At 41.3% G+C, this 24,929-nt stretch overlaps 1 protein-coding gene and 1 long non-coding RNA gene across 3 annotated transcripts in view; one reads left to right on the top strand and one right to left on the bottom strand.

The window, feature by feature from the left end:
* Positions 1 to 24,929, top strand: part of GALNT18 (polypeptide N-acetylgalactosaminyltransferase 18) — a 354,194-nt gene that overhangs the window by 22,019 nt on the left and 307,246 nt on the right. The window lies entirely within an intron of this gene.
* Positions 1 to 24,929, bottom strand: part of LOC310756471 — an 86,684-nt gene that overhangs the window by 26,328 nt on the left and 35,427 nt on the right. The window contains exon 2 of one of the 2 annotated variants that reach the window (XR_014544896.1): positions 22,989 to 23,146. This is a non-coding gene — a long non-coding RNA (uncharacterized lncRNA). The remainder of the gene's footprint in view (positions 1 to 22,988; positions 23,147 to 24,929) is intronic. The other variant, XR_014544897.1, reaches the window with a different exon arrangement.

Raw genomic sequence — 24,929 nt, 5'->3', positions numbered from 1 at the left:
TCTATAACTCGCCGGGTCTGTCATGGGTCCTTTTTTATAGATTGGGATAATTATTGCCTCAGTCCAACCATCTGGGAGTAAACCCGTTGAGTCGATCCAAGAAAATAAAGACGCCAGCAGGGGGGCCCACCAGCCAATGTTGGACTTCAGAAGTTCGGCAGGGATGTAATCATTCCCTGGGGCCTTGTTGTTCTTTAGTTGTGCGATTAAATTCTCAACTTCCTTCGCAGTTACTGGTGGCCAATGAGGTAGGTCCTCCAATTGGATGCATAGTTTGTAATGTTGGGCTTCCTGGTCATAGAACAACGATTGAAAATGGCGCAACCACTCCATTGGTTCCACTGTACAGATGGAATTAGTACGCTCCTGGTCCAGTAGACCAGATATGGTTCGCCAAAAACAAGTAGTATCTTTCTCGTGCGATGCCTTAACCAAACTGTGCCAAGCGGCTCTTTCAGCTTCCAATTTCTTTCTCCTTAGTAATTGTTTGTAAGACCGTCTCAGATAAATATAAGCGTTAAGTAGGAGGGCAGTCCCTGATTTCCTGTATCTCCGGTAGGCTGTTCTCGTTTGTCTCCTTGTTTGCCTGCACTCCAGGTCAAACCAGCTAGCTCCGTCCTTTGCCCTCTTTGTAGCGGAGCAATGTATCACTGTTGTTAAATGGGGTTTCAATCTTTCCAAAAGTAATTTAAAGCGTTCCATGATCGCAGCTACTGAATTGCCTGATACGATAGCGGAGCGAATACGCTTTAACTCTACTGACTGAAGAAGGAGGGTTAGGTTTTCATTCAGTATTGGGGACCATTTGAGTCTTTTGGGGGCAGGTATAACCAAATTTGCAGAAGGTATATATTGTGGCTCGGCAATAGAATAGTCAAAAGGCCGACCTGCAAGCTCTAAAATTAGAGGCAGGTGATCACTCAGAGTATTGTGGCCCACTTGGAACTTCCTTACAAAGCTGTGAGCAAATCTTGAGATTAAGATATAATCTATAACGCTTCCCCCAGCCTTGGAGAAATGGGTATATTCCCCGGGGCGGTCCCCCTCTATATTGCCGTTTAATATCAGCAGTTCCCTCCGTCTGGCAGCCTGCACTAAGCAGAGACCTGAGAAATTACTTCTGCTATCTTTGGACAGTCGTGTCGCGCCAATATCCGTCTGTTCTTCGGGTGTTGTAAGATACCTTTTAAGCAGCTTGTCAAAAGCCTAGGGGATTTATTTCCATTGTCACACTGATTATCTGACAGTAATGTTTGGCTATCGGATAATTGCATCTCTTAACATTTGGAAGATCACACCAGGTTTGTCAAGCTCTTCCATGTTGTTCTTCCCTCTGATTTGGCTTGCATTAGTATTTTGCATCCTATAATAGTAGCAGTCAATTTATTTATATACCACAGTTTTCTGAATTTGTACTCAAAGCAGTTTACAATATTAAAAGTAAATACAGCAATGTGATAGCTATAATGCATAACTAAAAGTATAATATTTCTACACCACTAACAGTTTAATAATTAACAAGTCATGCATATTGTATCCCAGAAAACTGGGTGAAGACAAAGCTAACCAAAAGGCCAGTTAACATCCCCAAAGAGCCCTAAAGTTAATGACAGTAATGACCCCTTTCCTCCAACTTGTGTACGTAACTCATTGCTTTCAATTTTTTTTGGGGGGGGGGCAGAATCTTGGGAGGGCTTTGATCCACTTTGCCCAACAGAAGGCAGACTGAGATATTGAGGTCCTGAGCTTTGTAAGGCTTTATAGATCAAAATCCAGCCTTCTGTTCTGAAGTTTCATCTTATATTCTTATAAATGTAGCTGTTGGGCACATCCACTTGCACAGCTTTCTTTTGGTTTCCTGAAGATGCAGTATTAAATATATTATGTGGGAGTGAAGTCCTAAATCAGAGGTCAGCAAACTAAGGCCTGCAGGCCAGATACGGCCCACTGGGCTTGTTAATCTGGCCTCGAACCTTGCGGACTCTGCTGCCCGCTCAGTCATTCCCCGTGCTAAACAGGCATGGCGCAGAGGCCTCGCTGTGTGGAGACTGACTTCCGTGACACGACATGGCTTCTGATTGGCTGCAGGAAGCTCCTGCAGCCAATCAGAAGCCGTGGACACCTCTGGGTGCCAACCCTTCCTTCCTGCTGAGGCGGCTGAGCGGGAGGAAGCGGCTGAGGAGGAAGGAAGTGGCAGCGGCATGGGCTCTGCACCCTGCCGAGACAGAGGACACTGCCGAAGACAAGGCGTCGTCGTCGTCGTGGGTGGCATTGGCGGGGGGGACCTTTCGGGAGGGCGGGTGCTTTTGGGAGGGGGTGGGTCTGGCCCCCCACAAGGTCAGAGGGACAGTGGACCGGCCCCCTCCTGAAAAAGTTTGCTGACCCCTGTCCTAAATGCATGGGATATACATTTGAACGAACATGTTGAGGAATGAATGGTAAACAGAGGTTCCAAAATTCAGATCATGGTCCCATTGTATGTCAGAGAGACAAATTTAAACCTCTCCTTCGTGGTACGCTGACTTCCTATATACAGAAAGTATTTTTAATTATGTGGGAGCACACAAACACACCACCCCTTCCAAGTAAGAGTCTGAAGTGGTGCAGTATAACAACCAGCTTATGCTTTTTCTTCATGTAAATCAGGGTCCAAATTAAACGAGGCCTTCCACAACTCCTTAAATTGAAATATACAGCTTACTATAACTCATATAAATTAGCACTGACACTAACAAAGTGGAAGTGGTACTAACAGAAGAAAAATGTGTATTTAACTTACCCACATGAAGAAAGCTATTATGTCAGTAAACTTAACAACAGCTATTTAGAGAATAATTAAATAATTGAACTAAATTTACAAGTCACATTTTCTAGATCTGACAAATAACTTTGACAGCATCTTAATTTCTGATCAAATTCATCGAATGCTTGATTTATGCAAATATCTGATGACTGAAAAGACAATTATAGTCTCTGGAATTAATGATATGTGCAATTGAAAACAATGTCTCCCATTAATGCATATTTATTATGCCTGTCACATTGGATAAACTATTTCTTGAGCAATTGTTTGGATAATTAGTCATCTGCCACATATAAGAGGCTTTTTAAAAAAACAACAACAATTGTTTATTTCCTAACCTATGTTTCAAAGTTTAGTGTTTGCACAAGAACTGCTATTTATTTCCAATAGAGCTACAAGGTATGAAAAAACAAATTTACGTTCAAACAGAGAAATAAATGTGGCATCAAAGTTGACATGGTGCATGTACAGAGAATAAGATGAAGAAAAGGATTGTATCCAACCACATCATGCTCAGAGTTAGGGATAGAAGGATTTTTTAGTTTGGATGCTCATTTTTCCAATCTCACATTCAGTTCTCCACATTTGTTAGTTTTTTGTGAGTCCTCATGAAGTTTCTTCAGTGTTTTATTGTGAATTTCTTCTAATAAAGACAGTTTTTGATGCAGTTTTTACTATTGTACACATTTTTGCAAGCAATTTATCCTAATATAATGCATTTTTGTATGTTATTTTCACTAATACGTTACTTTTTTATGCATATTTCCCCCTCATTTATACATTTTTTGTAAACACTGGTTGGAGAACTACATCGCAAAATTTGGATAAGTGCTAATTTCAGAGGATGCCTATGTTTCAGTACTCATACTGTTTTGGAAAGTGCAGATTCGATATATTTGTCTTTTAATGCAAGCTGAAGTGAATTTGCCCCTCATCCCTACTCAGTGAAATCAAGTGGTCATGCCCATTAATGTCAGTGTGTGTGCTCTGATTATGACTTGGTTGGATATAATCCAGTATTTAGAATTAAATTGCAACCAAGTGTGGCTTGTTAGATTGTAACATCTATTTTATTTTTAAAGGGATGTCACCTGATTAAAGAAACCTTAGTTCATTAATCATGAGCTCCAGTAGATTGACAGTACAATTGATCCAATGCCTCTCAGAAGTCAGCCTCATTGAGTTCAATGGGGCTTACCCCCACATAAGTGGGCAACTGGTTACAGCCTAAATTATTTAAACTTGTGTTTGGGGAAAATAACAGGAATTCAGTGCTTCAGCATTTAGCAGTCACACTACAGTGTGGCATTTCAAACAAACTAATTTGTTCACATTCTTTTTATGGGAATAAAAAACATATTTACCTATACGGAGCACACTTGCTTATGCGTTATACATAAAATCTAAATGAGAAAGATTGACTTCCACAGGGAGGAAACATAATTCCATGGCAGAGCAGGTGCTTTGCAGAAGGTCCTAGGTTCTTAGCATCTCCAGACAGGGCTGGGAAAGATTCCTGCTAAAACCCTAGAGAACTGCTGTCAGTAGGCAATGCTGAACTAACTGGACCAATGGCCTGACTCTGTATAAGGGAGTTTCATTTAACTCTCTCATGCTTACCCTTGCAGCTTTTGAAATGGGTGTATTTTCATTTGCCTTTGGAAATGGTAGTCAAGTATTTACCCCACACTGATAAGGGGAGAATATCAAATTAACCCATTAGCTGGATGCAATCTGTTAGCTACAAATGGGCCAGCTATGGTTTAATATCATACATTGTGACTGTTACATGAGTTGCCTCAGCACTTCTCCCATATCACTAGTTGTATTCGCCGACATCACAAATAGACAAATAATGGTCTTCCAAAATTAGGGACAAGCTAACCATCTGTGGATTCCCATTGAAACTTGATTCGATTCCTGTGACTCATACTTGGCTGGTTAATCTTTGAACGTCTGGGAAACAAGTGGGTAGGCTAATGCAGAACTGAACATTACATTCCCAGTGACATTCAGAACTCACATTTAGGAGAGAGTTCAGTTTTGAAATGGGTAGCTCCATCAGCTTTGCAAGGCCATTATGGGAGTGGGAGTTTATAAAACTCTGCCTAATAGTCACTTTTATGTTTCACTTTCAAATTGAAGGGAAGATGTTTCAGCCTGAATGTCCCGGCACAACAGCCATTAAAGTCATGTCCTGTTCAATGAGCAGAAAAAGATGTAATACCAGGATGTATGAAACATTGTCTAGAAACTATACACAAAAGGAAGTAAAAATTTGGCTTGCATAAATAGGAATGTTTCAAATTCCATTCATTTGTTCCTCTCTCTTTTGTCACAGGAAAAAGATTATATCCGGCACACCTGAGCAGTCCAATTTTAAACCCATGAAACTATGCCTCAGGCTAAGGCATTGTTTCTAACAAAGGCTTTGTGAATGTGAATTAGCATTCCTGAAACTCAGGCATCACATCAAGATGCTATGAAAACAGTAATTTTTGTCTTTCACTGGGAGTATTCAGCAGATGGAAAAGGGGGCATTGCATAGTTTTAAAAAAAGCTTGCATAAGAATGTGATTCTCTCACACACCTCCAATCCACCACTTTTTTTTTTTTACCAGTTGAATCAGTGTTATATTGCTTCATTGGATAGATCCAGACCATTCTGCTGCAGCCCCACACTATCAGGACTATGTGTCCATAGTTGGGTCTTGAACCTGAGCAGGATAACAGATGTGTCATCACCACACAACTGTGTTCAAAGGAGGGAGCTGGAGGGAGAACAGTTCAACCACTAAAGAAACCCATAACAGCCTCGGACTGTCAAGGGCCCTTCTCTGTGAATGCTTTTGGTTTGAACTCTGTAGAGTAGCTAACAGACTGCTGTTTCTCCTGGGTTCAACAATGAATGGGGCAGTTCAAGAGAGATCCATGAGCAGAAATGCACAAAATAATCAACCTCAAGTTAGGAATCAAAGCAAGATAAAAGAAATTGAGAACATCCTTTTCAGATAGAGGAATCATGAGTTCATCCAACTTTTGCACTGAGCAGCCACACTCCTGATCTTGCACACATGGTTTAGCTTCTTCCCCGACATCTGCACATTCTGTGCTAATGTCTGTCAAGTTGAGGTCTCTGCGCATGTACCTATATGCACATGAGCTGCATGCCTAGTTTCACAAAGTTCTAGTCATGTGGCAGTCTTTCCATGTACATGTGAAAGCCTCCTTCCTGTAGATAGAATCATAGAACTGTAGAGTTGTAAGGGACCCAAAGGGTCATATAGTCCAACCCCTGCCATGCAGAAATCTTTTGCCCAAGGTGGGGCTTCAACCCACAACCATCAGTTTAAGAGTTTCATGCTCTATTGGCTGTTCTTTCCCAGCTTCATCTACACTGTTGTGTGCATACACCAAAGGAAGGGGCTACTACTCATCCCAGTCCCTGGATGTGAGCATTTCCTCTCCTTTCTTGCCTGATAGACAAGGGCAATCCATGTGCTAAAGCCTGTTTCTGTATATATGGCTTGCAAAGAGTAGCTAAATGCATAACTGTAGTTTTGGTGAAATTGCACTAAATATTACTGTTTGGCAGAGATCCCGAATGCTTACGTTTAGCCTGGAGCACATTTATATAGCGGAGTTATAAACCCGCAAAACAATGTTTCTTGTACAGCAAAGGCAGTGATCTACAATAGCTGAAGGGAGACTTTATAGTCTCTGAAACATCCTAAAATTGCTTTGAATTACTCTGTGCATATTTTATGCACATCAATTTTAAAACTATGCTAAGCCGCTGGCTTCTCTAGGGGGCTGGCTTGGGGTGACTGAAGAGTATTTGTTAAACTCAGCAAAAATACACTCACCTCATAAAAATAATTTCTGGTTGGATGGATCCCAAACCATCTTGTAAAGAGCAAAGTTTTTCCTTTTTAAAGAGGTTTTATTTTAGTTTAATAATATTATTGTGCTGGGTACAAATACACACATATTGACCTTTCACCTAGAATTTTGTGTGTTTTCTACATGGGGTGTGTATAGAATCATAGAGTTGGAAACGACCCTGGGGGTCATCTCATCCAGCTCCCTGCAGTGCAGGAATCTCATCATATTGGACAGATGGCCATCCAGCCTCTGCTTGAAAACCTCCAAGGAAGGAGAGTCCACCAGCTCTCATGGGCGTCTGTTCCAGTGTCAAACAGCTGTTGCTGACAGAAAGTTCTTCCTAATGTTTAGTCAAAATGTCCTTGCATATAACTTGAATCCATTAGTACGAGTCCTAGCCTCTGGAGCAAGATAAAGCAAGGTTGCACCATCCTTCGTGTGATAGCCCTTTAGATATTTGAAGATGGCTATCATATCTCCCTTCAGTCTCCTCTTTCCCAAGCTAAATATATCCAGTTTCATCATAAGGCTCATAAGGCTCAGTTTCCAGATCCTGGATCCTCTGCACATGTTTCAGCTTGTCAATATCCTCCTTAAATTGTAGTGCTCAAACTGGACACAGTATTCCAGGTGTGGTCTGACCAAGACAGAATAGATGCTTTGAAAACTGAAGTTAACACAAAATGTGGCAGCTAGATTGCCAGTTGGAACTGGACATGGAGAACATATCTTCCTAATATTAAAATAACTCAGGTGGTTCTTGGTCTACTTCTAGCCTCAATTCAAAACACCTAAATCTCTTACAACAGGGTACCTTAAGGATAATTGAGTCATCCATGAACTCAGCCAATTTTTATGATCCCCCCCACCTGAGACACTCTCTTTGGAATGCCTTCCCCAGACGGACTCACCTAGCATCTCTTTCAGTATATACCAGATGAATACCCTTTTTATCCCCCAGGCCTTTTAATTTTAATCCTTCAATGCATCATTATTATCTGGCCATGCAGTCTTCCTGATTTTTTTAGATGTTTGGTTGTGTGTGTGTGTGTGTGTGTAAGTAATTTTATGCAGCAACATGAGCTTGAAAAGCAGGATATACATTTTCTAAGTAACTAAAGGGGCCCTGCAATGCTGAACTTTAAGAAACATTTTATATTGTACCAATGCACTTTCAGTATTTTTTCTTAAATCTTTGGGCTGACCCTCCCTGTGGTCAGTTTGCAGTTTCCTCGGTGCAAGTTAATTTAAACACATACTCCTTGACAAAGTATCTGAGCAAATCTTTGAGTACAGTGGTACCTCAGGTTAAGTACTTAATTCGTTCTGGAGGTCTGTTCTTCACCTGAAACTGTTCTTAACCTGAAGCACCACTTTAGCTAATGGGGCCTCCTGCTGCTGCCGCGCCGCCCGAGCATGATTTCTGTTCTCATCCTGAAGCAAAGTTCTTAACCTGAGGTATTATTTCTGGGTTAGCGGAGTCTGTACCTGAAGCGTATGTAACCTGAAGCGTATGTAACCCAAGGTACCACTGTACGACCCATACAGGCATTCCCAGATCAGCCACAACATGGTAGCAAATCTATAGTGGCTTACCTAAGAGAATGAATATTGAATCAGTAAATATTCGAAATTACATTTGGTTCCTTTTGCCTAGAGAAGTAGTTTTACACTTGCTGGGGTGGGGATGGGGGATGCCACCTTTTGTTATCACAATTTCAAAATGGTTAAAAGCCCATGCAGGCAAGATGCCCACAAAACCAAGTATTCTAAGGTATTCTAGGAAGTGCCATGTTCTAAGAAGTGCCCAGCCCACCTTTCTGCCATCATAGAACTTTAGAAGGTGTGCATGAGGTTCCTTGGTGGTCCCCTATCCATGCACTGGCCAGGCCAGGCCCATTTAGCTTCAACAGAATGGATGCATCCTATGTCCTCAGACTTTAACAGTTTGGACCAAAATAATGATAGAAATGGCTAAATACCAAATGATGAATGAACACAGGAAACACCCCCCAATATAGGCTTTGTGTTCAGAACTTTAGCAATGGAAGCAGAGTGATTGAATGCTACTACCAGCAGCAGTCTATGTGTCGTGTCAGAGATGGTGAAGGGAGGGATCCCTGTGCTGACTGGATATGAGGACAGCAACAGAAGCAGGCAAGTGGAGCTGCACTAGGCTCTATGCTTCTGCAATGGCCAATAGAATTAAACAAATAGGAGGTCATTGGCTCTTGCTGGGCTGGGCTGTACTAGACATCTCTGAGTATGGTGCTTGCACAATACTGTATGCCCTAGTGAAGCCTCTCACTTTCTGTCTCCACTGCTACCACTGATCTCCTTAAGTAAGCAGGTAGTCAATTTCTGGGTTCAGCCTTCTGTATACAGCAGCATTGTATTCTGTGGGGCTACCAGATGTCCATAATATGATACTTTATTTCACTGCAGAATTTTGCAAGTTACACCACGTAATCCAGAAAGTATTCAAGCCTAAATCCCATTGAAATAAATATACTTGATGGGCATGGCCAAGTGCTAAAAATTCCCTAATTTCGATGGAACCAAAGTGCACCTAGCATTCTCTTCCTGAAGAGTCTACTGTTGGGGGGGGGGGCAAATACTCTTATTATTAAATCCAAAGTATAATGCACTAAAATATACTTTCCTATGTCCTAGGATGACTATGAATTCATTATTAGTTCATATTCACAGATTAAAAACAGGATTGAATGTATTTTCAGAGTGTAATTGCAAGGAGCTTCAAGCAGATTTATTACAGAGTGGGATGAGAATGGGCTTTCCTTTCTAACTACATTCATTTCCAACATGCACTGCCTCATACCTTAAAGGACACCATGGGTATGCGGTCCCACAGCATAGTGATATTGGCTAATGGCCATTTATGGTCCTGCCTTTCTGCTCAAATGGGTATAAAGCAACAAAAAGTGAATCTAGTGATTCTAAATCACTAGACTGCTGTAGAGGAGACACTTGTAACTGATCCTTCGAATATGCCTTTCATTATGTTAAAAGGAAATCTTCCTGACCAATACCAACTGAGAAAGTCCAATTAGAGCTAAGTGTTAGTTTTGACAGCATTAGCAGCTAAAACTGTAGTCTTGCACTCTCCAGACCTCCATTTCCTGCTGCTTAAAATTACTGGCACACTAGGGAAGAAGATAAGGTTAAAGGAGCAATGTGTGCTTACCTGGGAATCTTACCTGGAAAGTGAAGAGTGAACCCAAGGTGTCGGCTTTCATTTATTAATGAGTTCTTTCCTAAACCAGTTTCCAGTTTTATTAGCTCCCAAATATAAAGGCATCAAATGCAAAACCATTTTGACGATACTGTATTTCCCACAGGCTTTTAAGTAGTACAGCCGCTAATATCCAATAAAACAAAAATGCAGATAGTTGTGCGGTGTCCTCGTTGTGGTTAGTTTTTAAGCCAGCAAAATAATTAATGCAGAAAACTTTCCAAACAAGAGAATGGATATAGATTAATGAATTCATTATCTTAATTATAACTCAAAGAGAAAGTCTCTCTACTGCGATAACTACCATCAAAGAAGAGGCTGAATGCCCCATTACTTTTAAGCATGTTGTACCAAGAGTACTGCTTATGGCTGACAAAATAATGACTATTAAAACATCAGATGCACATCTGTGCACAAAGCAAATGTAAGAATCTTAATTGCATTTGCAGTTCTTCACATGCATCTTATACACACTTCTGATCCTTTAATCTGTGATGAAAAGGGTCAGTTGTTGCGGATTAATTTATTTTTACTTGGAGTCTGGTCACGTTATGCTGCTCGGTCTAACGCTAAATATGTTGACTGCCATGAGATTGCTGCCTCCTACTCAGTTCATGAATGGGACAACATTTGCATCAATAGAGAAGTTGAGAACAACAGTTTTGCAATAAACTATTTGTGGGCATATCTCCCTTCCCAAACAGCCTAGCCTGTAGCTAGAAATGTTTGTGCTATATACTGCTACTTGAGACAAAATTACATTTTCCCATTGCTTTCAGAAGCATTTGACCTAGCTATAGCACACATGTCAGAATTTGGTCCCTTTCCCTTTAAGACTTATTCGGGAAAGTGTAAACTGAACCTGACTTGAAGAGGAACATTTCAAGTCTTCTCCCAAAACCTTCTGTCTCTTATGGCAAGGAGAAGTTTCCTCAGAGCTTCTTAGAGTAGATGCATCATTATCAGTGTCATCTTAGCCATGCCTACTCAGAAATAAGAAGGGCCTGGAATGACCCTTGAGTCCCTTCCTACTCTACGATTCTATGAATGAACTAATTCAAATGAACCAATTCACTGAATTAATTTTTTAAAAATATGTAAATAACACCCAATTGACATAAGCATACTTAAAGCTGTATGCGCTCCATCCTTTTGAGTACCTTGCCCAAGAAGGAAATATTTGTACCTAGTTGGTAGTTGCTACACACCTCTGAGTCCATGGAGAGCCTCATGAGGATCGGAGGGAGGCACATGCACTCCCTCCCTTTTCTAGGTTGTAGGCACGGCCCTTTCCTGCAAAGAGCCATTACCATTGCCTGAACCCACCCAGCCAATCTCTCTTATCAGCCAGGATAGGGAAGGGCTGAGGACATTTGTGGTGGGCCACATAACCTTAAGCAACTTGTCCATGTCAGTGGAAGGCAACAAGTGAAAATGATCCCACATCACATGACTAGGCGGTGCACTACATATTGAACTGTACAAGATATTCCAGCAATGGATTTCCTCATGAAAATGAAAGAGACAAGAATCTTAAAATATCTAGTTCATTGATATTCAGAAGGCCTTCATTCACTTCCTAGCAGTGCATTTCCATTTATATTTATTTTTTTCTGTGATTCCATATGCAAGTATTTAAATGCCATCCTATTGCCTTTTCAAGAAACTCATGTTGCCACAAGTGTACAAAGCCCAGTATATTATTTTGTTGTTAAGTTTAGTATTCTGGTAAAGATGCATGAAGAGAGTGACATGGAAACTTTTCTCTGTAGAGCGCACACAATAACTGGCCATATAAATACTGCTTTGTTAAAAAGATTACCATAAGCTTGCATGCCTCTGTTGAAGTGAAAGCTTCAATTCGATAGGTGCCTGACTCTGAAAGCAGAACTCAAGGTCAGCCTGCAGCATCCAAATGATCTTGTTTACAAATTCATTCGGCATCTCCCAAGTTTTTCTATGTGGGTACAACAATAGCCTGTTAACTTATTTGTATTCTGCTAGGGAAGGGAGCTTATTGGATTTTTCTCACTCATCAGTCATGCCCCGAGGGTTTCCAGATCATTAATGATCAATAGATCAGTTTAGATAAGAATGATAATTCTGGCAATTGAAAAACACATAAGCTTCCCTGATGGGTCTAGGCCACGGAGAGCAAATTAATTCAGTACTTCACTCTGCCCTAGGTAATAATTTTTCTTAATGATGAAAGGTACTGTTTTAAAGAGTATATTTTAGTATAACAGAGATCGTAGCCTTTGTGAGTTCCCATAGCATGGCAACAAATAAGAATTTCAGACTGTCTGCCAGAAACCATTAGAAAGCATTTGTGTATTTTTGCTGAAAAACTAATGCTAAATGAATCCTTGTTTTGTACTCTCAGCCTGATGATGTACGAACATAGGAAGCTGCCTTTTACCAAGTCTGAACACTGGTCCATTTAGCTCTGTACGGTCTACACTGACTGGAAGGGTTTTTTAGGGTTTCCCAGCCCTACCTGAAATGGCAAGAATAGAACCAGGAATGGTATCAAAAGCCGCTGAGAGGTCAAAGAGAAATATCAAGGACATATTTTCCCTGCCTCTCTCCCGACAAAGGTTATCATGCAGGGCAACCAAAACACTTTCTGTTCCAAAACTGGGCCTAAACCCCAATTGAAATGGATCTAGAAATTCAGTCTCCTCCAAGAGCACCTGGATGATCTAGTCCATAACCACCAGCTTGAAACCCTTTCCCAAGATACAATGGCTATGATCATTCCTGTACTGGGAGAACTTGACCACAGCAGTTCAGGCTTGGATCTTCACAGCCTTCAAGACTGGATCACTGCAAGGCACTCTGTGTGTTTGATCCGGGAACTGCAGCTACTGAAGAATTCTGTAGCAAGGTTGCTGACAGAAGTGAGACCCTGTCAACATATAACATCTCTGCTCTGAGATCTGCACTGGTTGCTGATTTGTTACTGGGCTAAGTTCAAGGTGTTACTCTTGGTATAAAAAGGTAAAGGGACCCCTGACCATTAGGTCCAGTCGTGGCCAGCTCTGGGGTTGTGGCGCTCATCTTGCTTTAGTGGCCAAGGGAGCCGGCATACAGCTTCCGGGTCATGTGGCCAGCATGACTAAGCCGCTTCTGGCGAACCAGAGCAGCGCACGGAAACGCCGTTTACCTTCCCGCTGGAGCGGTACCTATTTATCTACTTGCACTGGTGTGCTTTTGAACTGCTAGGTTGGCAGGAGACTCTTGGTATAGAAAGCCCTTAATGGTTTGGTTCCAGTTTACTTGCGGGATTTCCTTATCCCACGTATGCCCACTTGACTGCTTCAGTCTGCAGAACTGGAACTGTTACAGGTGCTGCACAATATTTATTCTGCACTTGTAAGAAATTAATATTTTAATGTAGCAGCACCTACGTTTGGAACTCTCTGCCGATTGGCATCAGGCAGGCACGTTCACTGCACATTTTTAGTTTACTACTGGTTTCAGTTGTTTTAAAATGTTTTTAATTGCTTGTTTTTAACTGTTTAATTGATAATTTTAATGTTTCTTGTAAACTACTGAGGGTTTACAATCAACGGTATATAAATCTTGTTAGATGAAAAAATCAGTTCAATAAGCCAGATCTTAGTTTTAGTGCTAGCTCTTCTAAAAGAACAACTTCATAGGATTTGCTCATATTGGTCCCGAGAAACAAGATAGATGACAGAAGAAAGGAAGAGCTCAGAGAGCTGTCAACTTCAATGGAGGATTCAATTCTTTTGCTACACCTTTTTGCCATCCAGAACAGGATCTGTTTAATGAAGTATGCCTGCAAAACTCAAGTCTGCCTAGCCAGTTGCATATATTGAAAACAAAGACTACAGCCTAAAATGATGAACTTATATGAATTTTTCAGGCACTAAAAATAGCTGAAAAAAATTATCTGGGTCCCCACCTTCTGCATATAATAGTATCTACCAGCCATAGACAATTTGCATTAGCTTTACATACCTCAAAATAATCTCTGTTCTATAAACATACAGTAAAACTGGAAATTCTAATGGCATAGTAAATGTTCAACAGTGCAATCCTACTCAGAAGTAAACCCCATTGAATTCATTTGTATGGTGCCTTTCCATAGTAAAAACCATGCTCAAGCTGGCTTACAACGTGAAATAAACATAATTAAAAAAAATAAAAGTAATCATAAATGATAAAGAAAACATCAAAAAGTACACAACCAAATCAACCAATCACCACATAAATCATAATAAAGATACAAGATAAAGATACATAAACAATTAATATCAATAAAAGCAGCAACCTTCCCCACCAACAACAGCCCCCAAGCAATACCCCAGCCCATTAGTCTGTTCAGTAGCCTCAGCTTTTGAATCTGGAGTCGGTCAGGCCTCCACCATTCCAGACCAGATGGGGAAAGGCCTGCAAGGCAGAGAGCAGGGAGACTTCCTCTCAGGTTGCTTTTCCAATACCACATTCTTCAAAGTAGCTTTGAGGAAGCAGCCAAACTGTGCCCAGATTGCTGAACTTCCTGCCTCTGGAGCCTTGTCTGATCCCTTTTTTATTGGTTTTTCAGTGTGCTTGCAGAGCTTTTCTGTCTCACCATGCTTCGGGTTTGGTTTAGTACAATCTGTGTACCTGTGTGCACTTCAAAATCCACCGCTACGTCTACCACTGGCTCTCAGAGGTCACAAACAGGTCATGAAGGCAGTAGCCCTTGCCCACTGTTGCTTGCTTCAACAAACTGTTAGACAACCTAAACCCAGAGATGGCATAGAGCCAACGTGCCTTGTAGCTGTGGGATGGCTTATCTTCCATGAACTTGCCTAACCACCTTTTAAAGCCGTTTATGAGAACAGTCACAACACCCTATTAAGAACTGGATTGGGGCGATGAAAGCAATCTCAGGGAAGTGGGGCAGAAGTGTCTCTAGTGTAATTCTTTCTATATCAAAATGCAGAACCCCCCTCAACCTTCTCCCACTGCCCATGTAAACCAACAAATGCATAGAAAGAGAACCTACCCAAATGACGCTGACATAAAAATCTCACACATATACCAAGCTCAAGTCTCTCCCCCTACCTCTGGATACCATATTGTTTTACACTGAACGCAACCAAAAGACTTTATAATCTGTACAAGAGAGAGAGAGAGACATTGCACATTCTTTTGTATTTCATGAAAATCTTTAATAATTATTTTTGTTTAAAAAATGCATAATGTTCCATCAAAGAAATAAATCCAAATGGAAAAAAAAACCCTTTCCCACCTGCAGCCTGTAGTGGAGCAACTTAACATTCTACTTCCTCATTCTGCATAAGGAACAGAAGGTCACCTCTTCCTAAGTGCTCCATAAGTGTATTCTTTTTCCATTTTAACTTTAATACATAGGTATTCAATCACACGTCTCAAGTATCTCTTGTTCTAAAAATCCATTTCTTTTTACACCGGTGTTCAGACACTATATTAAATGGTATTGGAGGAGGAAGAATTAATGGATGAAACCTTGCAATGAATGTTCTCATTAATGCTACTTCCTTGTAGAGTCAATACCAGAAATACAGCATGCACAGAGTTTACTTGAGCTTGCCAATTTTCTGATGATACAAGAGCAAGGGAGAGGTTGGTAAGGGGGTATTTTGTTGGCCAAGCAATCAATAAGCAATTTATTCATTTTTTTTTTTAAAGAAAACAGGAATATCTCCATGGAACTAAAACACAGTAATGAAGCAGAACATGTGAAAACTAGTAAGGGCTTGAGGAGATTTCACCCCTCCCATATCCAAGAATCTCCTGATGATCTCTGCTGATTCTCCAGAGAGGAGGAGGCGTGTTCTGCTCTCTACTTATTCTGCTCCAGCACCACATCAAAGAGTCAGTCAGTCAGTCAGTCAGTGTGTCGGAGAGTTTGGGTGCACACCTCGCAGGGTGACAAACTGAGCAAGCGTGGAGAGCATGGTGTTTTCCTAGGATATGAGAAAGGGTCTTATCGTGTTCTGATTACAGACACGAAAACCATCAGATTTACCAGGAGTATTGAGGACAATCCACAATGGGACAGAGTTGGTGTTTTTCAGTATTATCCCATTTGTGATGATGGTGCAAAAGGGGCAAAGACAGTTAAGAGGGAGGCAAGTTCTGATGTGATTGATAATCCTGATGCCGATGTAGTTCCTGATAGTGGCACAGATTATCAGAGCCCAAAAGCCTCAGGTGAGTCTGACGCAGACTCAGACTTAGCAGCTTCATATACTTTAGCTCCCCATTCTCCCAAAGAGGAGGAAGCACCAGAACAAGAGGATCAAAGAGTTTTGCGCAGATCCGAGAGAACAACCAAGGGTGTACCACCGAAAAGGTTTTCTGAAGAGTTCGTTAAGGCTGCGGTCACGAGCAACTCTGGTGGGGTTTTTAAACCTAGCATGAAGTGTGCTGAGAGTAATAGCACAAAACACTTCATTTATTTCCTTACATGATATTTGAAGGAAAGTGTGTGTTTGAGTACTGAAAGTGGTTTGTTCAAATCTGCCCAATTAGCAATGTTAATTTGCATGTGAGAAAGAGAAAAGTGCATGAAGATTTTTCTAGAAGCTGCTTATTCATTTGTTATTCACAGTGTGTATTTTGTGTGGGTTACAGATTGAGGTTTATGTTTTAACTCTTTCCTAATGGACACAGAGTGATTGTAATGACTGTTTAATGGTATTGTTAAAGTGTCTTAGATAAGGGGGAGAGAGATACTTGCAGATATGTTAACAAAGGTTGTAAGCAGAGAACAACTTTTTGAATGTGTGTGTAAATTACAGTTATGTTTAGATTCTTGAAATGGTCGGATGAAATGGGGGAGGATGAGGAGATTTCACCCCTCCCATATCCAAGAATCTCCTGATGATCTCTGCTGATTCTCCAGAGAGGAGGAGGCGTGTTCTGCTCTCTACTTATTCTGCTCCAGCACCACATCAAAGAGTCAGTCAGTCAGTCAGTCAGTCAGTGTGTCAGAGAGAGACTGAGTGTTACAGATCGTGTGTAGAGATAAGGTTGCTGCTAAGAGCAGCTGCAGACACTCAGTGTAGTGCAGCATTCATTTATGCTTAGACCTCATTAAGCTCTGTATATAGTTGTATAATAGTTGTAGATAGAATAAAGAAGATATTCTACAGAGCTGCTCTCCGAGTCGTTTATACTCTGCTATACTCTGCTATACTCTGCTGTGCGACGACTGTCTACTTGTGGAAGTGAATCCGGTGCTCACAACTCTAAGCTGTGAGTCCACAGCACTTTGACCTGTTCCTGTGCAGAAGGTGGTCTCTGGAAGTGCTACCCAGCTCGCCTAGCCCAGTCGGGGCTGAAGTATATGAGTCCAGTTAGTGGCACTGGCTCAAGGGCAATGCTGACAGGGCTAACTATTCTGGATGAGTAGAACCAATACTTAACAAAGATATAGTACCTTCTAAAACTACTTCAGATAATCATTAGGACAATCCTGTGAGAAGGGGAAATGTTATTCCAATTAATATACTGTGCTTTTTTATACTGAGTAGTCTAGGAACTTGGCTAAGGCTGCATAATGAATTTGTGTTTGAGCTGATATGAACTAGACACAGCCAGCTTGCCTATGAGGTGAGCTGAGGCAGCCATTTTGGGCAGCCGAAGTCTAAGAGGCAGTGTCCCTGCAGGCACCCTGCCCACCCCTGCTACTAGCAGAGAAGTGGCACTTCCAGTGAGATCTCACCAAAATCTCATGAAATTTTGTATGTTCCGTGAGATCTTGCAAAAGCTTGTTGAAACCCGCCACTGCATGACCCAAGTAAGGGAGGCTTTGGTAAGGGCAGTGGGGCAGAATGGCACCTTTCTGTTTCTTCTCATAGCTCATGTTCTTAACCACTGCAGTGTATCATGGTAAGGCTAATATATCCTAAAATGTTTATCCTGGATTACCAGTATAATGGCTGGGGAACAGGGAGGAGTGGCTACTGTTTACCTGTCCAGCCTTTGGGTCTTTTCCTTACTCTTGCTTGCAGAAAGCAGATACGCAAGTGAAGCACTGTCTTACATTTACAAGAGTTTTCTGGGCATCTCTTTATGGCGGGGAACCATTTCAGCCCAAGAGCTACATTCCTTTCTGAGGAATCATATGCCAGTGCTGGATGAGGCCAGAGGCAAAAGTTCGCAGAGCAACTAATGTTTCACTTTTGTACAGCAGGCTACTTTCTACACACAGAGAGACACAAACACACCGTTCTCTATCCGCCATCCAGGCAACAGTTCAAGGACACATTTCAGCCGGACAAGAATACTCAAAGTGGGTGTTAAGCAGGCCAAGGAGGGGCTGGGAAGAGGGGCATGGGTGGGGATGGGTGGTGGGGCTAGAGTCCTAAGGGCCAGATAGAGAAGTTGGGAGCGCTGCATTTCCCCCCAGATCTGAAGTTCTCCACCCCAGCCTGATGGAGAGAAGTGAGGTTAGACATTTAAGAACCATTCTTCGTTAAAGTTATTTTATGACAAAATGTATCTATAGACACATGATATCGTCAACCATAGGCTCCCTAAATTACTCAATTTCTCAACTATTACTTAATCACTTCACAATGTTCTTAATTCCACTTGGTTAATTAATTATGTGACAGATTATTCAGCACTTGCATAATATTTCCCAGTTCTGTACTATTTTTTTTTTTTAAATTATAACCATTTCAGCTTATACTTTGATAAGACTTTGTGCCCCTGTCTAATACATGAATCAACTTCTGAAAACTTTTCTCCGAACTTTGGAATTCACAGTTTAACTCTTTGAACTGTGATTTCTAAAAATGAGATGCCTCATGAAAATACATGTTGGTGGTGTGTACAAAATGTATATTATCTACAGCCAATGGGATTTTATATAAAGTTGAATGGAGGGGGAGTCTCCAAGAGACAGGTGTGGAAAGCAAGAAAGCAGGAAGAAAGGAATAAAATAGTTTGTTTTCACAGTATTGGAGAATGTGTGGATGGATGAGGGATGGGGCCTTGGAGCTTGCTACTGTTCCTCCGAGGGGCCCAAGCCCATATTCAGATCGATTTCTTCTGCCTTCTTAGGTTGATAACTTTCCTTTGTTTGAGTTAGCTGATACTCAGTTGCAGGAGCACAACCATTCAGATTGCTCCACACTGAAACACTGGGGGAAGTGGCATGTCAAAGCAAGTGTGTTCCATATCTTCCATGGGCCATGTCTGGTTGAGGGGTCAAATAAGACACCAATTCATGCCTTGACAATGTGGGGCGTCTTTGGCTTTCCTGGGCATTCCATCTCCCACGTCTGGATTTGGGCCTGAAAGACCAATGGAAAGTGTGGGTGCATGGTGGATATGGTGTAAGCATGCAAGCATACTTTGTGACATTGTACAACATCATTGCTGATCATGAGGCAAATCTGTTAAAGCACCAGGCTTAGCTTCCCATTTTCTTTGGTGTTTTGTGGTGTCTGCAGTATGAAATCTCGGAAACAGGCCTGCACAGGTTCTAACATGTAAAACTATACATGACTCACCAGCCATGTGTGATGATGACAGGTGTGGAGAATCCTCCCCTCCTTTCGGTAACTTCACAGATAAGAATTAATGAGCAGTTGATAGATTTATAGTCCTTTTATTACAGCGTCATGTTGCACAAAAACACAGCTCTCCGCAAGGAGGGCAGTTGGCTAGTCTAATCATCTTTCCATTCATTTCTCCCTCCCTCTGAGTCCTTTGCTCTCTGATACATTTGGATCTCCGAGTCTGAGAGGAGGAGGGGTCCTCCACGCTCTCAAGAGACGTCTCAACTAGCTGCCCCCTCCCTTCTGGTTCTGTCATCATTATCTCGTAACTGGGTAACTCCCTCCATAGCTGTTCAGCTTCTGCCTCTCTCTCTGCTTCTGAACACGCTGTGGAGAAGGGCGGCGATTCTTCCCCCTCCAGCTCTCCATCAGAGAGAAGCTGGTCTGCCATAGAATGCATTCTCCAGTCCTCATCTTCAGACCATTCCCTGACAGATGAACTACTATGTATTTAGGAATAAAAACCAGGAGTTGAATCAAGCTCCTGGTGGGCAACCCTAAAATAGGTAGTCCCCTGTTTGGGAGGGCAGGCAGGATGTCACAAGATCTACCACTAAGCATAGGAAAACAGGAAACTGCCTTACACTGGTTCAGATCATTGGTCATCTTTATCACCACTGACTGGCTGGAGCTCTCAAGGTTTTAAACTGGGGACATTGCTAACCCTACCTGGAGATGCTGGGGATTGAACCCAGGACCTGCATGGAAAGCAGATGTTCTACCACTAAGCTAAGTTCTATAAGCTTGTAAAGAACTATATTCCTTGAAATGGATAAGCTAACGTTTATTGTCAAATTGTACAGCCACTCTGAAGTTTTAACTTACTAACTCTCATGTTATGAATAATTATTAATCACACCAATGCATTCTTATATTGGTCATATTTTCAAATAGTCTTGATCCATGTTTGGGGACTTGTGTATATGTGTGTATGCACACACAAGTTGGTAGATGAATGAATCAAAGCCAGTACCTCATGTTCAACATTTTCAGATGCCACAGTCCAATTCTGGTATCTGGTAAACAGATCCCATTGTCTTAGAAGAGCTTTCCTTGAGCTAATCGTTTCAGAGATAGTTAAAATATGTCAATGTCATCATTTTTGGATGGGACAGTCACCTCAAGGAGATTTCCTGTCCCAGTTTGAAATAGCAATAGTGAACTGGGTTTCGTGAAAGGTAAAACCACAAGCATCTCCTAGCAATTGTACCCACAGGTGATTGTTACACCTCAAAAATAATCAGAAAAGTTGGCTGTTCATTTTAGATTTAAAGGAGAAAGGTGTCTGTGCTATTTTGATCTGTTTTGTTTGTTTTGATCTTATTGCCAGAAGTGAGATAGTACTTAGGAGTTATCCCACACTCTTCAGATGTTGAGTATCAACACTTTATCAACAAGATGAGAAAACTGGCAACACTGGTGGTGGTATATGTATGCGTGCACAAAGGATTAGCATATTTCTGACACCATTTCAGAGCTATTTTAAATTGTGCCACTCTTTTTGAAGTCTAATTAGCTTCTCTGTGCAGTGCAAAAGCAGTAAAGAAATTCTACTGTGAATGCCTTTAATAAGACCATCAAGACTTTGTGAAATGCTTCCTACAAGAGATTTCCACACTGTCTCACAGTAGCTTTTTTGGTATTCTTCCGAATCAGTTTTTTTAAAAAATGCATTTATTTGCACCTAACTAAGACTCTTAAGGTCTTTCTTCAAAAGTCAAAACACCACCATGAGAACACAACACTTCATTAGTTTTAAAACTGAACTTAATACATTTATGGGAACTGTTGTATATGGGGCTTTTTGACATCTGAGTAGGGAATAGGAAAGATTTTATTCTCTTAGATTAACTTGAATGTCTTCTTTCCTCAGAGAAAGTAGGTATATGTTAAAAGAATTCAGATTACTTTCTGGAGCATTATACCAAACGTATCATTGGTATTTATTAAGAGCAAGTAAACTTGTTTGTAGATTGTCAAACAGCACACACAAAACCTGCCAGTATGGATGAGCTCTTCTTTCCCATGGTTTGTGCATGTCAGAGGTTCTCAATCTTTTCCAGTCCATGGCTCCCTTGGCCAATTACATTTTTTTCTGTGGCTCTCCTGTGGGTAAAAACTAGACCATCATTCAAGGCACCTCAGTGAAAACCCCTGGCCTTTGCTATAAATTCTGCATAAGCTCAAAGAAACATCTTTAGGAACAACCTGAAAAAAAACCCAACCAACCAGTAAAACCAGGGAAGAGACAAATCTATTAGTTTTACTACTACTATTAATACTACTATTATTTAAATATGTTTTAAAAAACCTATGAGTTGTACTCAGTTTAAGGCCAACTCAACAGTAGACCCACTGAGATGAATAAACCTACGTTGGCCATGTCCATTGACTTCAGTGGGTCTACCCTGAAGAGCAGCAGCAGCAGCACTGGATTGGAAGTTCAGTTCAAATGTATCCATTCAAAGAAACAGTCAATCCCCTTATCCTCTCTCTTTACCCCATTTCCTTCTCCCTATGCTCTGCACATGCTCAGAGGCTGCCATGACCTTCTGCTCTGCTCTGCAATTATGCAGAATTCAGCTGGTCATTTCTAAAAATAACATGTGATGTATCAGGGAAAGTTCTTGGCCCAAGAGTCTCTCTTTTCACAGTAGTCCCCCATACACAGAGATCACCAGGAGAGGCCTTATTCTCAATAGTGCCGCCACTGCATTTAGGTTGGTCTTAACTATGAACAAGGTTCAGATCCAGGGGAGCCCTTCTCTACATGGAAAAGTTGTTCCATTCAAAGAAAGGTCTTTGGTCCAGTTGAAGCCCTTGCTAATGGAAGGACAAAGGGCTCTGCAGTCCTCTGTAGCACCTTCTTCTTCTTCCCCTTCCTTCCTTCCTTCCTTCCTTCTTTCCTTTTCTTCTTTTCCTCGTCCCCCTCCCCCAATGGAATTCCTTACCCAGGAAGGCCTACCAGATTCAATTTGTCAAGATTTTTGGAATGCTAGTGGACCTTTATTTATTTTTGCAAAAGCCATTGGATGCCATTTTGGTCCCACTTTTCAAGTTGTAATTCTATGTTGACATTTTATTGCATGTTACAAATGTATTGCCAATTTCAGTGTAATTTTTGATGCTACAGGATGCTGCTGGTAATAACTAGTGGTAAAAATAGCAATAAATATAACATGTGTGCACATTTGATGCCAATGCCACATGCAATTTGTATTTTATACACAAGGCATAGAATATGACAATAATGCCTTTCAGGCTTAGCATTTTTCCTAGCCTCTCTCTGGGTTGTGCTCCCTTTCATCCTATCCAGATCTACTCTAAGGAGACAAAAATGAAATCAGGCTGAAAATGAGATTTCATTCAGTGGAGATGTCTAAAATCGATTCCATTGGGCAGTGGGGGCGCGGAGTATACCCCATGAAATTAAAAGTGGAATTTCAAAAGCCTACGAAAGACTGTGTCAATTTACTGGGCAAGCAGGGGCCATTCAAATGTGATGCGTACCCGCCTTGGCTCCCTTGACTTTAGCCAACATCTTGATTGATACACAAAGGCAGAGTGGTGTTTACAGGCATTACTTCAATGTTGCTAGTAGCAACTTCTGCTTTGCACCTTTCCTTTCTTTGTCTTTAAGGGCATATTTTTTGAAATAATTAACTCATTGATTTGCAGGAGGACCTCATTGGCAATACAATATATTCTACTGGCAGATGGATAGACTTAGCTGGTTTTCTTTTTGTTTCTGTTTTTAAATACTCCTCCCCCCACCATCATTCTGCCAATACACACATTGAGCACTTAAATTTGTAAAGACATTTTGCATTTGGCCTTGCAGGGGGATGACTTCATAAGCAATACTGCTTGGAACAGCTAATAAATATCAGCATTAACCACTTTTCAAATCCATTTGCCTTTCTCTATGCAGTTTTTATACCGCTGCCCATTGTTATTTGATTCATTCCCCCCCCCCCCGCCCAATCTCCATTCTGCAAAATACTAGGGTTGGAGTCATTGAGTTGGAAGGGATCTCAAAGGTCATTTAGTCCAACTGCCTCCTGCTGTTGCTGATTATAATTAATTAATGTATATACTACTAAATGTCAAAATAGGCTTACACAAGCATTAAAATATAAACATCCAGTTATAATATGCAATAAAAACAATCCCATTAAAAGAACACAATAATTAAAGCAGGAGACTCAGGGTGAGAGATTAGGGAATGCCAGTTGTAAACAGGTGCACCTTCAAAAGCCAATAGAATGCCAGTACAGATAAAGTTTGCTTCTCTTTCAGCAGGGAGTGCATTCCATAACGTCCGTTTCACCAGTGAAAAGGCCAGCCTCTATGTCACCACATGCTGCTAAGAATTAGGCAATGAGAAGATTAACCCAGTTCCATTTGTTGATCTTAATGTGCTTACCAAGCGATAGAGGTCAAGTCAATCTTTCAGGTAACCAGGTCCAGAATTGTTTAGGGATTTATATGTAAGTAGCAAGACCATAAAACTGGCTCATGGGCAGCCAGTACAGATCCCTTAGCACATGTGTAGAATATGCCCAGAAAGGGCACCATTCTTCACTTGGGCTGTAGCATTCTGCACCAGATTTAGCCTGTGGACCAGCCAAGGTATTAGCCACTCCACTACATTCAGTAAGAAGATTATCAGAGAGTCCTTACTGAGCAGATCAGTCATGGTGGACGACCACCTTCTGAATGAGTGCTTGCCCATCACTATTAAAATGTGTGACAGTGGGAAAATGTGCCTTGTGTTTATGGGAACCCTGTCAATTCATGCAAAGACAGCTGTGAGGTCCAACAGAGCTGTGTCCCAAGTGTAGGTTAACTAAAAAGCTCCCCCAAGTTCTCTACAACTTGAAGGGGTACTCCTGCAGGGATTCCTTGCAGGCAAATGGATGTGGGAATCCCCTGACACTAGAAATCTTTAAAATGGTACTTTAATTAACATAAAAAATAATTCATTTAGTCACATTAAGAAGATAAGACCAGGGCAAAGGCCTACATCCTCTTCTCACAGTGGCCAACCAAATATCCATGGGAAGCCCACAAGCAAGACGTGAGCGCAGCGCACTCTCCCCACCTTCCTATCCCCATCATCTGGTAGGCAAAGGCATAACTGCCTCTCACAGGGGAGGTAGAATGCAGTCATTGTGGCTTGTAGCCACTGATAGCCTTCTCCACCACGAACTTGTCTAATCACCTTTTGAAGACATCCAGTTGGTCATCACTGTCTCTTGTGGGAGCAAATTTCATAGATAAATTCTGTAGTGTGTCAAGAAGTATGTTGCTTTGTTTGTCCTGAATCTTCAAAAAAAACTTTAATAAGAATGCATTTTCCACCAGTAAATGAGCTTACATGGTTCATCATAATGCCTAATAGTTTCTTTGTGAC

This window comes from Podarcis filfolensis (assembly GCF_964270895.1).
Source record: "Podarcis filfolensis genome assembly, chromosome: 1".
In the NCBI taxonomy this organism is placed as follows: Eukaryota; Metazoa; Chordata; class Lepidosauria; order Squamata; family Lacertidae; genus Podarcis; species Podarcis filfolensis.
This window is presented reverse-complemented; position numbering and strand designations above follow the sequence as displayed.